Here is a 16,928-nt window from a genome sequence, read left to right on the forward strand (position 1 = left end):
GCGAATTCATCATGCTCCTGCAGTGGAGACTGACCTGATTTCTCTGAAGAACGAAACCACCTACAGTTAAAAACTGTATCCTAAGTATTCCTAACTCCCATCTGTAACAAAATTAATAACCAAAGTGTTAATCAAAAGTGTCAATGAAAATTATATCGATCCAACCTATGCTATGTTTATATTCCAATAATAATATTTTAACATACAGTCCATTTGTTCAAACTCATTGATTCGCTAATAAAATCATTCGATGTTGCTCGTCCATTTATATTCTAATGTGTCTACATTTTGTCTGTCTGTGCGTTGTTAACGGTAACCTGTGAGCGACACTGTTATGCCATAGCATAGAAAGACCAAGTAGGTCTTGTATGTCGAAAAACCATTATATTTTACAGTGCTTCCGAAACTTTTTTTGCTGTGACGCCCTTGGGACTTTTTCCATTTTTGTGCGACGCAATTGGTCTACGGGGCAATTGGTCTATTGGCCGATGGGGCAGCAAGGTTCTGGAGTGGAGACCCACAAGGTGGACCGACCACGACCTCATAAAGGTAGCACGAAGGCGTTGGATGCAGGCCGCTACCAACCAGTCATTATGGAAATCATTGGGGGATGAGTATGTTCATCAGATATTCTCCTATGGGCTATGGCTGATATGATGATGATGATGAATATGTAAGGATAGATGTCCCACAGTGATCTTTAAACGGCTCTATATTTTTTATTTCGCTTATAAAAACAAGTACCATGTCTTCAAACATCTGGGACTGTGTTAAAATTGTAGAGACAGAACCACTTTTTTTTCGTCTGGAAATGCTTTGCGCATATCCACTGGCCGATGGGGACTGTGTGGATTATGTGGGACTCTCCCCGCCAAGAGGAAGGGGCCTACCCACTAACCCCACGAACCCCCGACTTTTCATATCTTTTCATAAAGATTACTAAACCTTTGTTTGTCACCTGTCATCCGCTTTGCAACGGAGGGAAGTCGAACCTTAACTTCGAACTCCTCCTATGTTCTTCTGATTAATTTCGTTGCGAGTCAATGACAGTTTAACTTTCCCCCGGGACAAACTTGACCTTCACTGGTTGGGTTTTTATTGGGGGTCAAGCTGTAGATCCTGGCTACACAGGAGTTGCAGCGGTGGGAAAGAGAGCTGGGAATAGTCCCGTAGCCCGGTGGTGTTTTCCGGGGCCGTTGAAACGGAGCCGCGAGTTATTGTCCTTAAATTTGACATTTTAAACCGCCTCTGTGGTCTAGTGGTAAGACCACCTGCTTCAGTCACAGAGGTCCCGGATTCAATTCCCAGTGGGGGCAGATTTTACTGTTTGGTTTGGTTGGTGGTAGGCCTTGTTCTAAGTCCGCCTGGCTAGCTACCACCATCTTACCTAAGTCTGTCGCCATAACAACAATGTTAACAGCATTGTTGTGTTCGAGCAGTTAGAGGTAAGATAGCCAGTTCCTCCGTAGTTGAGGATTCCGGGTGAAGCTCGCTTCCACCTTCGGTCTGATCGTCACTTACCATCTGGCGAGATACAGGCCAAGAGCTTCCTCGTTGTGGATAAAAAAAAATACTGAGAGTTAGAACCCACTGCCCCTGCCTGCATTGCCTACCTTGTTATACATAGCCAGTGAGATTGTTAATGTCCCCAAGTTCGTAGGTGATGTTGTTTGTACGTCTTTATAATAAACCAACGGCTGTCAGTTGTTTTCTAAGCTTCTTAAGTTTCTCACTTTCTTTCGCGTTTGAATTGACAATGGTTTGGTTGGAGAGTTGAACTCTGTCGACCTGTGATTACCAGATGGTTTTCATAGTCAAATACTTCATGACACTCAAAGTGGCTCAAAATTTGACGACACAACTTAATTCCAATTTTACAAAGACGTGTTGCGAACTTTTTGGCTACTTTGGATGTCACGAAATATTTGAAGCTGACTGTATGAGGAGTTAAGGGAAATATTAGTAATTTGTGCAATACAAAATTAATAATATTCTTAAAAAATAGTGGAAAATATTAAGGTTACAATGTTTTGTTTTGATTACTTAAGTTATTTACTAAAAAGTTCCATACGAAAGCATTTTTATCCCTTTTTTAGTTTCTTATGTTTATCTTCAAAAATACACTCTCATAAACATGAAATTTTGGGAAAAAATATTTTAATGTCGATTTGCAATTTTTTCAGGCAAAAAGATTACCCAGCTTTTAGCGGTTCTTTTTTTCCTTTCAAATATAAAGAATCGCTATCTTTAATACACATCTCTAAGATGATGTAGAAAAATATTCTTTAATCTATAAAACTCAAAGTGCAAAATAGACATTAACTAATGTGTATATTGAATTGAATTTTTAATAGCGTTAAAATATTCATAGGTGATGAATGAAGATAAAATAAAATCGCGTTATCTTTATGCGATTTAAATTAAATGTAAAACCGTATTAAACTAGTTTTAGTATTTGGGATCAAGGTGTAAGGGCAGCGTCGTAAATCCGATTTTATGGTGTTGTTTGTCTTTGGCTGTCTCTTTTTATTCACCATCTGATATATCATGGTGCCCATGGTGGATCCTTGTGTTACGTCATTATCAATTAGTAGCGGCCAGCCGCGATTTCGTAAACGTGGATCCCGTTTATTACCCCCTTAGGGGTTGAATTTTGCAAAATCCCGTCTTAGTGAGCACCTACGTTCTAAAAGAACCCCCATGCAAAATGTCAGACTCCTAGCACTTGTAGTTTCTGAAATTTCGTGATGGGTCAGTCAGTCAGTGACCTTTCGCTTTCATAGTATAGATAAGGTGACTGAGTTTCTTGCGCAGCGCTAAACTAAAGCCCATTGTGTAGGGTAAGTGTTAGGGTAAAAGTAATAGGTACCGGGACGTGTGAAAGCGCTTTTTAAAAGCCTATTTGCAGTCAGTAACATTTTAGTCGATGTCTCAGTGGTTCAGTGGCGTGTTTATTGGAGGTTCTAGGTTTGATTCCTAATATCAAGACACCACAGAAGAGGTGAATTTTCAAAAAGGTACGTTAGAGGCAGCGTGGGCAGGCCTCCTACTAGGTGGACCGACGATCTGGTGAAAGTCGCGGGAGGTGCTTGGATGCGAGCGGCGCAGGACCGCTCTTTGTGGAAATCCTTGGGAGAGGCCTTTGTCCAGCAGTGGACGTCTTTCGGCTGAAACGAACGAACGAACGTTAGAGGCTAAATTTTTTTTTATGTGACGTGGCAAATGAACAGACGAATTTTACGACTATTCCTCTTAGCAAAACTGAATCAAATTACACGTTATATCAATAAAATAACTTTCATAATAGCCGAATGAAACGTTGAACATCGTCAAATTGAGTCGACAAAGTAAAAAATCTTCGCCAACTATCCCTTTAATATCACGCTCAAGTCTAACCGCAACTTTCTTCAAAGATTACCAAGGAAACTACCATAACAAGATCATTGTACCGACAGCATATCAAGCTTCACATTGAAGTTTCTTATCTAGTTGCAATAAGAGCTATTTTGCGATAAAAATGTAGAGTCTAACGTGCTTTCGTCGCAAAAAGTCGCGGACATCTCTCACTGGTGCGTTTTTTGCGGACCCTACCCCGTGTCCGAAAGTGTGGTTAGCAAAAAACTACGGCTCTGGACGTAACGAATTGCCCGTTTGTGAACTGTACCACTTGACAGGCAGGGCCGGACGGAGGGAGGGATGGGGCACCTCATGATATTTCAAGAGAAAATACGAGAAATGGAGGGATGGGGCTCTACAAATTTTGGCGTAACTGAAAGAGAGAAAATGTTATTTTTATTTCTCATATTTTTTCCTAGCATTATTGCCTTCAAGGCTTATCTTTTTGAAAAATGTCTAAAAATATTAGGGGCCTAGTTGAAACAACACGCAACTTTGCTTTATGTGACGTCCCTACTTGTTTAATGCATACAAAGTTAAAACTAAAAGTTAAAGCACAGTTAAAGGCTGTAAAATCATCCCTAAGTAAGACGATACTTTCAGGGTATAGTAGTTATTCAAAAGGACAGTAGGTGCTCTTATTAATACAATTAAAAACTCACCAAAATTTAGGTAAATTTTACATTATAGTGTTTTCTTAACAGACCTTACACGGTTGAAAATTTTAGTTAGAAGCTATTAATTTCTAAAACAGAAGTTTAACCATGATTATTAATGACATAATTGTATAAATTAGCCCACGTACCTCACACTAAAAACTTGCAAGTAAAATTAGCATAATTAAATACCCAAAAATAAAGGGGTAGAGCCCAGGGCTTCCTAACTCCGTCCCTGGTTCCCCCAGACTGTTTTTCTTCAGCCATTACCGAACATCAGGAGTGACGTGGGAAATGGGACGATGATTGGCCGCACGTGGGCATCAAGGTCAGCCCACCGTTGGGCAAGTTTCGTTAACGGGATTAATGGGAAAATTAGAAAGGAAAAGCGTAAGATGGTCAAGGCAGGCACCAGCAGACAGAGGTGACTAAGTTTGTTGCGGCGTTTCTTCTCAGCTGACTTGCCAAATGTTGGTCTCGAAGCGCTGGTAGGGTAAAAAAAGAATGAGACATGTATAGGCTCCTTAAGAGCATTTGACGATTTGTAAGTACTAATTTAATTAGTCTACAGTTACACTTGAAGTTAGATTTGAAGCGCCTGAAAGAGTAGCGTAGGTCAAATTCGTAAGTCTTAAGTAAAATTTTAACCCTACCACTGCTGTTAATTTAGCCAAAGGGAGAGTTGACTGTCTACCAGCTTCTCTTGACCAGGTCATTTTATCCACATCGAGTCTTCCAGTGACTGGGCCCACCTCTAAGATTCTAAAGTAGATTTTTATTGATTTGGTGTATAATTTATTAATAAAACATTAAAGGTGGGTCCAGTCACTGGAAGAAAACGGTATTTAAACATTCAAACTTGGCCCGTGGGCCATGCTAAAATTGGGCCAAGTCATAATGAAAGACTCACGATCGAAACTCTTTCTCTTCATGCATGGTTTGAGATAGCTACTAATATTATAAATGCGAAAAAAAAATGCTATCAGATCTTGGGATTTACTAAATATTTTTAATTTTCCAATACTCAATGGTGCAGCACAATGTACTCGTAAATAAAAATATGATTTTTTCAAAGACTAGCAATAATTTATTCGCTTCCATTTTGGTTTTAGAAATACAGACAGTCCGACGAAACCACAAGTACTTTTATCTCCGAGCCACTTTTAAAACTTTTAATAAATTCTCAACTTTTACGAAGTACTTACTTACCTTGTTTTATACTTATTTTATATTAAAATTTCGTGTAATGTTATTATGTTACCTAGTCTTGCCTTTAGCCTCAATAAGGTCGAATATAGGGCAAAAGGGCGCGTATTAGCAAAGGTTTATGTTCAGCAGTGAACGTACTGTGGCTGAAATGATGATGATGATAAAACAAAAAGCCTATGAAAATTGTTGCAATGTCCATGGGCTGGCATTCGTCTCATGTCTTAATTCACAAACGTCGTTTGTCAAACGATGCTTGCTTAATGAAGCGCATAGCATTGCGAAGTCAGACGCACAGCGTTAAATAGAGCTCTGTAGTTGTTTCGTCACTCCGCCACTCAAGTATTGTCTATGAATAGGTTTTTGAGACCCTAACCTAAACCCTCTTAATGTTTGTAAATACGGGTGTAAGCTAGGTAAGTCGTAACTTTTTTAAAGATATTCAAAAAAGTCGTCGGCATAAGATTGCAACTTAAAATCTTTTGTCCTCATTCGGTAGCTATTTCGCTGTGTGAGTGAGATTTTTGCAGATTATTTAGATTTCGGCCATTCTCACNTAATAATAACAAGAGCTTCCTCGTGAACGGCTTGGCATGGAAAGGTTCACTATTAAATTTTATAATAATAAATTTAAATCAATATTGATTTGAATAAATTAATACAAATATGTAAAGGTATAAATATTTTTAATTAAAGATTGTTTCATTCAATGTAAAACGACCTCCTTTTAGTTCAATTCAAAGTTCAACTGAATTGAACTTTCAGGAAAAAAAACCGTAAAGTCAACTTTCTTAAGTAATCTTTCAAGGAAGTTGAAATACACGGATTATTTTTTATAAACATTTCCTAAATGTTTATATTATTATAGATAAGTAGGTTATGTAGGTAGGTAGGTTTTAATTAGTCCGTCAGTTAGCTTATCAAAAAATACTCGACACCTATTTTTCACTTTTTAAAACTAATGAAAATGTAAAGAGATAAAGCGTGCCAAAGTTCTAACGAAAAGGCCCGTGACGTCAGTGAGTGCGTAAAAGTGCTGCACTTTGTGACGTCACGCGGAACTTCAACGCACTATAACTTTGAAATTATTTGTTTGATTGGCAGTTAAATAATTCAAGTCCAATATTTTTTTATATTAAAATTGACGGACGAAAAAATTTTTTTTAGGAAACCAGCCTAAAAATCTATCAAAAATATTCAATAGATTTATTATAGTTGAATTTTTAGGAAAATATATTCCGTTTATTTCAAATTTCTAGAAAAATTATTGAAATTATGGATTTTTTTCCTGAAAGTTCAACTCAGTTAAACTTTGATTTGAACTAAAAGGAATAGGTCTGTTATAGTTTTTCAATCAAAAAAATGCAATTAAATAGTTTTGAGTTAATGAAATAATAAATGTATCTTTCTTTCTTTCTTTCAAATAGGTTGGGCGGTTAAATGTCGGACCATGTAACCTTAAGAACAGAAAGTCTTGATAGTCCGACTCCTTAATCGAACCAACAGGAAAAAAAAGTTCACGTGGTCCGATTAGTCGGACAAAGCAGTCGGACCACGTGTCCAGAGGGAATTAAACTTTTGAAAGACTCAATTTCTAATTAAAATACTAAATTAATTATTAATTAATGAAATGCGAAGTAATGAATTTTAATATCGTTTACGTTTCATGTGACAGATTTAATTTAAAGCTTTAGTAAGGTCGAATTACGAACAACGCTACATAAAAATCTATACTAATATTATAACTGCGCAAGTAACTCTGTCTGTCTGTCTGTCTTGCTTTCACACCTAAACCAATGAACTGATTTTGATGAAATTTGGCGTAAAGATAGTTTGTGTCCCGGGAAAAGAAATAGGATAGTTTTTATCCCGGTTTTTTAAACAGGGACGCGCGCGATAAATTAAAAAGGAGGACTTATTGACAAAGAAATATCTTTAAAAATACCTGAACTATAGCTGTACAACACTTCAGCGTCCCAGTATGACATTGACAGGAGGGCACTACTGTAAATATTGGGTTAGAGTTCCGATTTTTGACATGCTGGGCAACAGTCAAGTATCCCTTCTAATTATGACATTTACAAGAGGGCGCTACTATCCATACTGGGTTCATCATCATCATCCACAGCATTTTACAGCCCACTGCTGGACTATGAGCCTTCTCCTACTGAGTTAGTAATTCCGATTTTTGCCACTTGACAATTGAAGGGGTGAGTGGACAACGGTGTTATCTGACAAAACTGAAGAATCGACTTTTTTGCATGAACATAGGTTTTAAGTGATGATAAAATCGACTAATGAGCTCAAAACACGCAATCTTGTTACGTGTCAAACCTTAACAAAGGTGTTATCTGACAAGCATTCATACATTTCAGGACTTAAATGTGGTATGAGCAGATTAACATTTTCAAACACTCATAACTAATTTTGTTAGTCAAGACCTTTGTCCACTCACCCCTTCAATTATGTTGTTAGAGTAGGTATACTCCTTTTTTATGGAAGCTGAAATGTCATTTTAGTTTCTTCGAAATACTTATCTTGAAATATTCTTCCGTCTATCCAGCACGTAATTGATTTCTTTCCAATCAAGAATGTGATGTACAGCCAATGAATAAAACCTATGTTGCACAGATTCTCTTGGACGGCGCTGCATAGTAATAATATGTTAATTTTAACGTTGCGTCTTAGCGTAGTGCGGGGACACTCTCTATCGATGTTTGAATGTTACGTCTCTAGTGTGCAGTAGTCGAAGAATCTGACTTAGGCTTGATTTCCTCCTACACTGACGGTCGGTCGCGTACATCGGTCGAGCGTACGAATAAACACAATGTTCTATGAAGCACCGCACTGCAGCGCCGTCGTCAGCGGCAGATGATTACATAGAACTAGTGTGTAATCGTGCGCGCCGCTGACGTCGGTCACCGATGTCAGCCTAAAAGGAAATCAAGCCTTAGTGATACAAGGGATTATTATATCGTCTGTTTTACCAAACAATGCACAAAATTCTAATTAATCTTGTGATAGGTCTTAAAGCTAGAGTTCAACCAATATTTAATTCAATTTTTGCATGAAATTGAATTCATTCAGCTTTATTCAATTCTCAATAGTTCTACTTTGTTTATCATTATTAGAAGTGCAACCATTTAGTGTTAAAAGCATTCTTTGTAACGAGTTAGTCTTAGAATAACTAGGTACCCTATAGAAGTCTTGATCAGGCTTTAATTTGGGTTATTCCGTATTCAACCCATGACATCTCGACCCATTTCTTCACTCATCTTAAATTAGCTCAACCCATAATTTCATTATTTAATCCCTATACATTCCTTACTCAACCCAAAGTAAATATTCCAAAAATAAGTATGGATAACAAAACAACGTTTACTGGTCTAACATACAATCACTTAGTGGTGGTATCCTATATTATGTGGTTTGTTGATACTTGATTGATCTCAGTAAAGCAGTGGTTTCAGTGAGTGTGGTCAGTCTATACTCTACAGAGTAAATAGGAGGACCTTGCAATTGACTTGAATCCAGCTGACCCATCTTCTTGGTGAGTTTAATTAGTAGAAGAGATACATAATGGATTTATTAACCTATTTCTAGGCATTTAACATTATAAGAATTTTTCAAATTATCGATGTATTTTATGAATACCTGCCTCGACCTTTAGACAACACTAGATGCGAGGAAACGCGTTTAAAAGGAAATGTATATCTTTTATTAATTACGAACTTTAAAATTGCAAACACAGATGGAATAAAGATAACGTAGTGTATGTATTTCTGTCTTGAAATATGACAATTGCAGTTTATGTAAATAAGAATTGAAGTAAATTGTAGATACATTACCTTCGGGGATATGCCTGATCAACATAATCTGAAAGAAATCGTTCTTCTTCTAACCTTAGTTATCAGTTTTTTTAAGCTGTTTGTCTACGATGGTCACTAACAGAATATCGAGACGGGATTGCTACAATGTACTATAATTACGAGCCTCAAATATTTCGGCACTATTGCAAGCGCCATGATCACGGAGTAACTGGAGAAACTAGCGGGTGAAATATTATGGGCAGACATATCGGTCTAATTTAAATTAAGGTACATACATGGCAGCAATCTCGTCAACAATAATCACTAGAATCATGTTAGGTAGAATAATTTTAACGGGTTCCCTAAAAATTTTGTAACTCCTATCTCAGAACGAAACCTTGAACTTTCGTGGCGAAGAGTTGAACTATAACCACTAATAAAAAAAGCTTTAATTCGATCCAACTTATGTTATATTCCAATAATAATATTTTAACATACAGTCCATTTGTTCAAACTCATCGATTCGCTAATAAAATCATTCGATGTTGCTCGTCCATTTATATTCTAATGTGTACATTTTGTCTGTCTGTGCGTTGTTAACGGTAACCTGTGAGCGACACTGTTATGCCATAGTATAGAAAGACTAAGAAGGTCTTATCCCAATATGTCGAAAAACCCTTATTTTACTACAGGGCCTTTAATTCCCAAACTTTTTTTTTCTGAGACGCCTCTGGAATTTTTTCCATTTTTGGTCTATGGGGCAGCAAGGTTCTGGAGTGGAGGCCACGTACAGGAAAGCGCAGCTTAGGACGTCCACCCACAAAGTGGACCGACCACGACCTCATAAAGGTATGAACTCCATAAAGGTCGAACTCCTCCTATGTTCTTCTGATTAATTTCGTTGCGAGTCCAATGACAGTTTTACTTTCCCCCGGGACAAACTTGACCTTCACTGGTTGGGTTTTTATTGGCGGTCAAGCTGTAGATCCTGGCTACACAAGAGTTACAGCGGTGAGAAAGAGAGGTGGGAATAGGCCCGTGACCCAGCGGTGTTCTCCGGGGCCGTTGAAATGGAGCCGCGAGTTATTGTCCTTAAATTGGACATTCAAAGAGTTAGTACCTTTAGCATGAACAACTTTCGTCTTCGAATCGTTTGCGTATTCGACAAAATTCGATACTCAACCTTGGAATTAAACGATAACGTGACAATTTTGATTCTCAAAATAAGTTTCGTGCAACCATTTCTCATACTAAGTTCACTTTACGACACGTTCACAAGGGCGCTTTTGTAGTTTTCGTACTAAATCTTTTGATGGCGATTCGAATACGCAAACAATTCGAACTCGAAAGTTTTTCGAGCTAGCCGTACAGAACCCACTGCCCCTGCCTGCATTACCTACCTACTCGTACCTTGTTATACATAGCCAGTGAGATTGTTAATGTCCCCAAGTTCGTAGGTGATGTTGTTTGTACGTCTTTATAATAAACTAACGCTGTCAGTTGTTCCTAAGCTTCTTAAGTTTCTCACTTTCTTTCGCGTTTGAATTGACAATGGTTTGGTTGGAGAGTTGAACTCTGTCGACCTGTGATTACCAGATGGTTTTCATAATCAAATACTTCATGACACTCAAAGTGGCTCAATACTTGACGACACAACTTAATTCCAATTTTACAAAGACGTGTTGCGAACTTTTTGGCTACTTTGGATGTCACGAAATATTTGAAGCTGACTGTATGAGGAGTTAAGGGAAATATTAGTAATTTGTGCAATACAAAATTAATAATATTCTTAAAAAATAGTGAAAAATATTAAGGTTACAATGTTTTGTTTTGATTACTTAAGTTATTTACTAAAAAGTTCCATACGAAAGCATTTTTATCCCTTTTTTAGTTTCTTATGTTTATCTTCAAAAATACACTCTCATAAACGTGAAATTTTGGGAAAAAATATTTTAATGTCGATTTGCAATTTTTTCAGGCAAAAAGATTACCCAGCTTTTAGCGGTAAGTTCTTTTTTTCCTTTCAAATATAAGAATCGCTATCTTTAATCCACATCTCTAAGATGATGTAGAAAAATATTCTTTAATCTATAAAACTCAAAGTGCAAAATAGACATTAACTAATGTGTATATTGAATTGAATTTTTAATAGCGTTAAAATATTCATAGGTGATGAATGAAGATAAAATAAAATCGCGTTATCTTTATGCGATTTAAATTAAATGTAAAACCGTATTAAACTAGTTTTAGTATTTGGGATCAAGGTGTAAGGGCAGCGTCGTAAATCTGATTTTATGGTGTTGTTTGTCTTTGGCTGTCTCTTTTTATTCACCATCTGATATATCATGGTGCCCATGGTGGATCCTTGTGTTACGTCATTATCAATTAGTAGCGGCCAGCCGCGATTTCGTACACGTGGATCCCGTTTACCCCCTTAGGGGTTGAATTTTGCAAAATCCCGTCTTAGTGAGCACCTACGTTCTAAAAGGAACCCCCATGCAAAAAGTCAGACTACTAGCACTTGTAGTTTCTGAAATTTCGTGATGGGTCAGTCAGTCAGTGACCTTTCGCTTTTATAGATATAGATAAGGTGACTGAGTTTCTTGCGCTGCTTCTTCTCAGCACTGGCCTATTTAGCCGAAGCAGTAGTAGGGTTAAAATAATACCGGGACGTGTAAAAGCTCTTTTTAAAAGCCTATTTGCAGACAATAACTTTTCAGTCGATGTCTCAGTGGTTCAGTGGCGTGTTTATTGGAGGTTCTAGGTTTGATTCCTAATATCAAGACACCAGTAGAGGTGGATTTTCAAAAAGGTACGTGAGAGGCCAAATTCTTTTTTTATGTGACAAGTGGCAAACGAGCAGACGAATTTAACGACTATTCTACTTAGCAAAACTGAATCAAATTACACGTTATATCAATAAAATAACTTTCATAATAGCCGAATGAAACGTTGAACATCGTCAAATTGAGACGACAAAGTAAAAAATCCTCGCCAACTATCCCTTTAATATCACGCTCAAGTCTAACCGCAACTTTCTTCAAAGATTACCAAGGAAACTACCATAACAAGATCATTGTACCGACAGCATGTCAAGCTTCACATTGTAGTTTCTTATCTAGTTGCAATAAGAGCTATTTTGCGATAAAACATGTAGAGTCAAACGTGCTTTCGTCGCAAAAAGTCGCGGACATCTCTCACTGGTGCGTTTTTTGTGGACCCTACCCCGTGTCCAAAAGTGTGGTTAGCAAAAAACTACGACTCTGACGTAACGAATTGCCCGTTTGTGAACTGTACCACTTGATGGGCAGGGCCAGGCGGAGGATGAGATGGGGCTCCTTATTTCAAGAGAAAATACGCAAAATGAAGGGATGGGGCTCTTATGGCGTAACTGAAAGAGAGAAAATGCATGTTTTTATTCTCTTATTTTTCCTGGCATTAGAGAATTATTCAGCACTTTTGTTTCTGAAAATCTCTAAAAATATTAGATACACCATTGCGTTTTGTGACATCACGATTGTCTTGTTTCATACAAAGTTAAAAGTAAAAGCCTGTAAAATCAACCCTTAGTAAGATAATATTTTTAGAGGATTAATAAAATTAGGCCGAAGTACAGTAGGTATTAACATTATGATGAATAATATGAAGTATACTTGAAATATAATTATTAGGTAACGTACGATATTACTTAAAATCTTTGTCAGAGACTATTAATTTTTAAAACAAGAACTTAAACCATGTTCATTTACACCATCTCGCTGTATAATTATTAATTACCCCATTCTACAAACTAGCTAGCTTGATTAAATACCCAAAAATAAAGGGGAGAGCCCAGGACTCCCTAACTCCGTCCCTGGTTGCCCCAGGCTGTTTTTCTTCAGCCATTACCGAACATCAGGAGTGACGTGGGAAATTGGACGATGATTGGCCGCACGTGGGCATCAAGGTCAGCCCACGGCTGGGCAAATGTTTTTGGGATTAATGGGTCTAGAAACATGAAAGTGGGAAACGATTGGTAAACCTTGATGAGGGAATAAGCCCGGTAGCGTCTTAGAAGCTTATGTTAAAAATCATACAAGTAATTTAATGTTATGTACACTTTTAAATGCTATTTTACTTCCTGGTTTAATTTTAACCCTAACGTTGCTTTGGGACTGCTACGTACTGAGAAGCAGCAGTCCAATCTCTTTCGTTCGTTTCAGCCATATGACGTCCACTGCTGGACAAAGACCTCCCCTATGGATTTTCGCAATGACCGGTCCTGCGTCACCCGAATCCAGGCACCTCCCGCGACTATACTAAATCTTAGAAAAAAACCGTCATGAACATCATTACTAAAATATTTATTTTTCGTAGACTATAAAACAATAATTATGCAATAATTTATTCGCTTCCATTTGGTTTTAGAAATACAGACAGTCCGACGAAACCACAAGTACTTTTATCTCCGAGCCACTTTTAAAACTTTTAATAAATTCTCAACTTTTATGAAGTACTTACTTACCTTGTTTTATACTTATTTTATATTAAAATTTCGTGTAATGTTACCTAGTCTTGCCTTTAGCCTCAATAAGGTCGAATATAGGGCAAAAGGGCGCGTATTAGCAGAGGTTTATGTTCAGCAGTGAACGTACTGTGGCTGAAATGATGATGATGATAAAACAAAAATGTAAAGCCTATGAAAATTGTTGCAATGTCCATTATTCGTCTCATGTCTTAATTCACAAACGTCGTTTGTCAAACGATGCTTGCTTAAGTGAAGCGCATAGCATTGCGAAGTCAAACGCACACCGTTAAATAGAGCTCTCTGATTGTTTCGTCACTCCGCCACTCAAGTATTGTCTATGAATAGGTTTTTGAGACCCTAACATAAACCCTCTTAATGTTTGTAAATACGGGTGTAAGCTAGGTAAGTCGTAACTTTTTTAAAGATATTCAAAAAGTCGTCGGCATAAGATTGCAACTTAAAATCTTTTGTCCTCATTCGGTAGCTATTTCGCTGTGTGAGTGAGATTTTTGCAGATTATTTAGATTTAATAGAGGTTTGTATCTAAAACAAAAGACTGTCTTGAAACAAGAAGGCGAGAATAACTGGCTGCATTCTAATTTCAAAAACCTGAAAGCTTTTGAATGTGAAACCAGCCAGCGCGCAGCGTTATCACCAAAATACAAACTCAATTTATTTTGATGTCATTTTGCGTTCGGCCTTCTTACTCCTTGGCGTCAAATTCAAATTCTTTATTTTTCACACTACAATAAAATTATTGGTCCATACCAAAGGTTAAAACAAATTTTTTTTTTTCGTGGATTTTCTCAAAGCTAGTGCAGGACATTCGAAACATTTTTTAATATTATGTTCTTCTGCATTCCAAACTCTTTGTTCGCACGTCCGCGCATTGTTCCATTCGGCCAGTTCGTTTATTTTAAAACGTTTGACACAGACCGCTCGAATACAAATTCAAATATAGAACGAGAGGAATTGCGTTCAAAACCGTTATACTCTAGGGCAAAGGGCAGTGTGTTGTTGTGCCAGCCTCTAAAATTAATATAAAAAATCCGCCATACAAAATATAGGTACTCACGAAACGCTATAGCGTTTCGTTTAGTTTTCTTTAAAGGCAGTTCCCCTGTATTTGAGGATTCCGGGTGAATCTCGCTTCCACCTACGTCTTAATCACCACTTTTCAACAGTTGAGATGCAGGCCAAAAGCTTCACCGCTGTATTTATAAAAGTTTACAATACATAGTGTAGATACTACGAACTTCTCTTATGTTCTTCTGACTAACTTCGTTGCGGTTGACAGTTTTACATCACCCGGGACAAAATAGGGTTTTTATTGGCGGTCAAGCCACAGCTTCAACCTGTGTAGCCAAGATCTGTAAATCTTGATGTTAAAGCAGTGGGAACGAGAGGTGAGAATAGTCCCTTGAAAGTACTTTTACTTACTAGGGTTCTCTTTTCTCAAAACTACGGAACCCTGCCCAAGAAAAACCCAGCAATATCCTTAGAACGAGATGAAACGTTGCCAAATCTCGTCACATTTTTGACAAATCAGGCAATTCCTATTCCTTATAATGGCCGCCAATCCGCATGGCGGCGGGAAAATTCTTTTGTTTTGCGACTGACCGATGCGTTTATTTTTTTGAATCCATAATTTACTCGTTTGGGACAAGTGCTTTTGCCAATGCTAGGAAATTTGTAGGTTTTATCAAAGTTGTGAAGTGAGATTATAATTTGACTACTAGATGGATTCTGATGAAAACTGACTAAAGCTAAAGAATATCACATGGGCTATAATTAGTTTAAATTGAAAGGCTTAAACAAGGCAGATATTTTATGTTCCATCCTAGACTGCATCTTACTTAACACCAGGTGCGATTGCGGTAAAATCTGCTTTGTCTTGCATAAAAAAAAGCGGCGTGATCTGCTGGTGTTACTTTACTTTTCAAAATTAAAGTCAAAGTCACTTTGACTTGACTTTACTTTTGATCATATAGAAGATTTATCTAATTACAGAACAAATTAAGATGAGGAAATGAAACATTTACATGACAGAAGTTTTCAAGACTAGCATTAAGCATTTATATGGGAATATAAGTTGTTTCCATCATATTTTGAACTTTATTCCCTTGTCTAAAGGCCCATAAACAATGAAAAATTTAGACCTAGTTAAATGCTCAAATAATATGTTTCACCCCCTACAACAAATCACTTTGAAATATTAAGTGGCAAGTTGGAGGTTCCGTTACATGTTTTTGACTTTCTTAGGACTAAGTAATGTTTGCAATCCCTTAAGTTTACGTTATGTAGAACACATTTAGAGACAATATCTGAAAAGATCATTTTTTATCTACAACGAGGAAGCTCTTGCCCTTCATCTGGTATACAATAGGGAATATGAAAATATTGATGAACTGCGGACAAAGCTGACTGAAGCACAAATTCAAATTAAAATGAAGAAGAAGGTTTTACAAATATTTTTTTTGCGTCGTTGTCGAATGTGCATTCAGGTCAACGGCGGACATTTTGAACATTTACTTTAAATTAAATTATTACACCCATTTTTGCTCACACACACACACACACACACACACACGCACACACACACACAAACTCTTTCCCTTTCTCTCACACTCTAATATGTATGGTTGTGTTGTGTGTATGTACAGTTTCCATCAGGTCAGATGAATGGCAAGAGATTCCTCGTTGTGAATAAAAAAATGTTCTGTTCAGTTATTGTCTTTAAATGTGTTCTACGTAACGTAAACTTAGAGAATTGCAAACATTAGTTAGTCCTAAAAACATGTAACGGAATCTCCGACTTACCACTTTAGTGGAGCGATTACAGAAAATAATGGCCTATTAAGTACATGTTTTTTTGTGTTATTATGAAAGTTCAGAAAACTGCGCAGTTTTTAAAATTATTTTGGACCTATGGAATTTCTTTTTTTTTTTTAACTTTTAAGTTGAAATATTTTAGGATGTTCCGCTAAAAGCATATTTTTTTATGTTTCTAGCAAAAAATTTGTATCTTGCATCAAAGATAGGAAGTTGATCATTTTTTCCGAAAATCTGCAACTAATAGGGAATCTGTCAAAAAAAAGAAATCTGAGAAAAGTCGACCCAAAAAAAAGATAAAAAAATTTAAAGCCTACTGGGTCATACAATTTGAAAAAATCACAAAATTAACGATAACTTCTAAACTATGAAAAATCGTAGAACATACATGGGGGTGAAATCGATAGGTCTAGTCCTCACCTATCACCTGCCTTCGGCTTGACACCTTACAAGAAACACCCTGTATAACTGTCACAAAAACGACAACTAATAAATAAATTCGACGAAATCAAATAAAATACC

Source organism: Ostrinia furnacalis, unplaced genomic scaffold, assembly GCF_004193835.3.
Source record: "Ostrinia furnacalis isolate ACB-3 unplaced genomic scaffold, ASM419383v2 OfSCF3546, whole genome shotgun sequence".
NCBI lineage: Eukaryota > Metazoa > Arthropoda > Insecta > Lepidoptera > Crambidae > Ostrinia > Ostrinia furnacalis.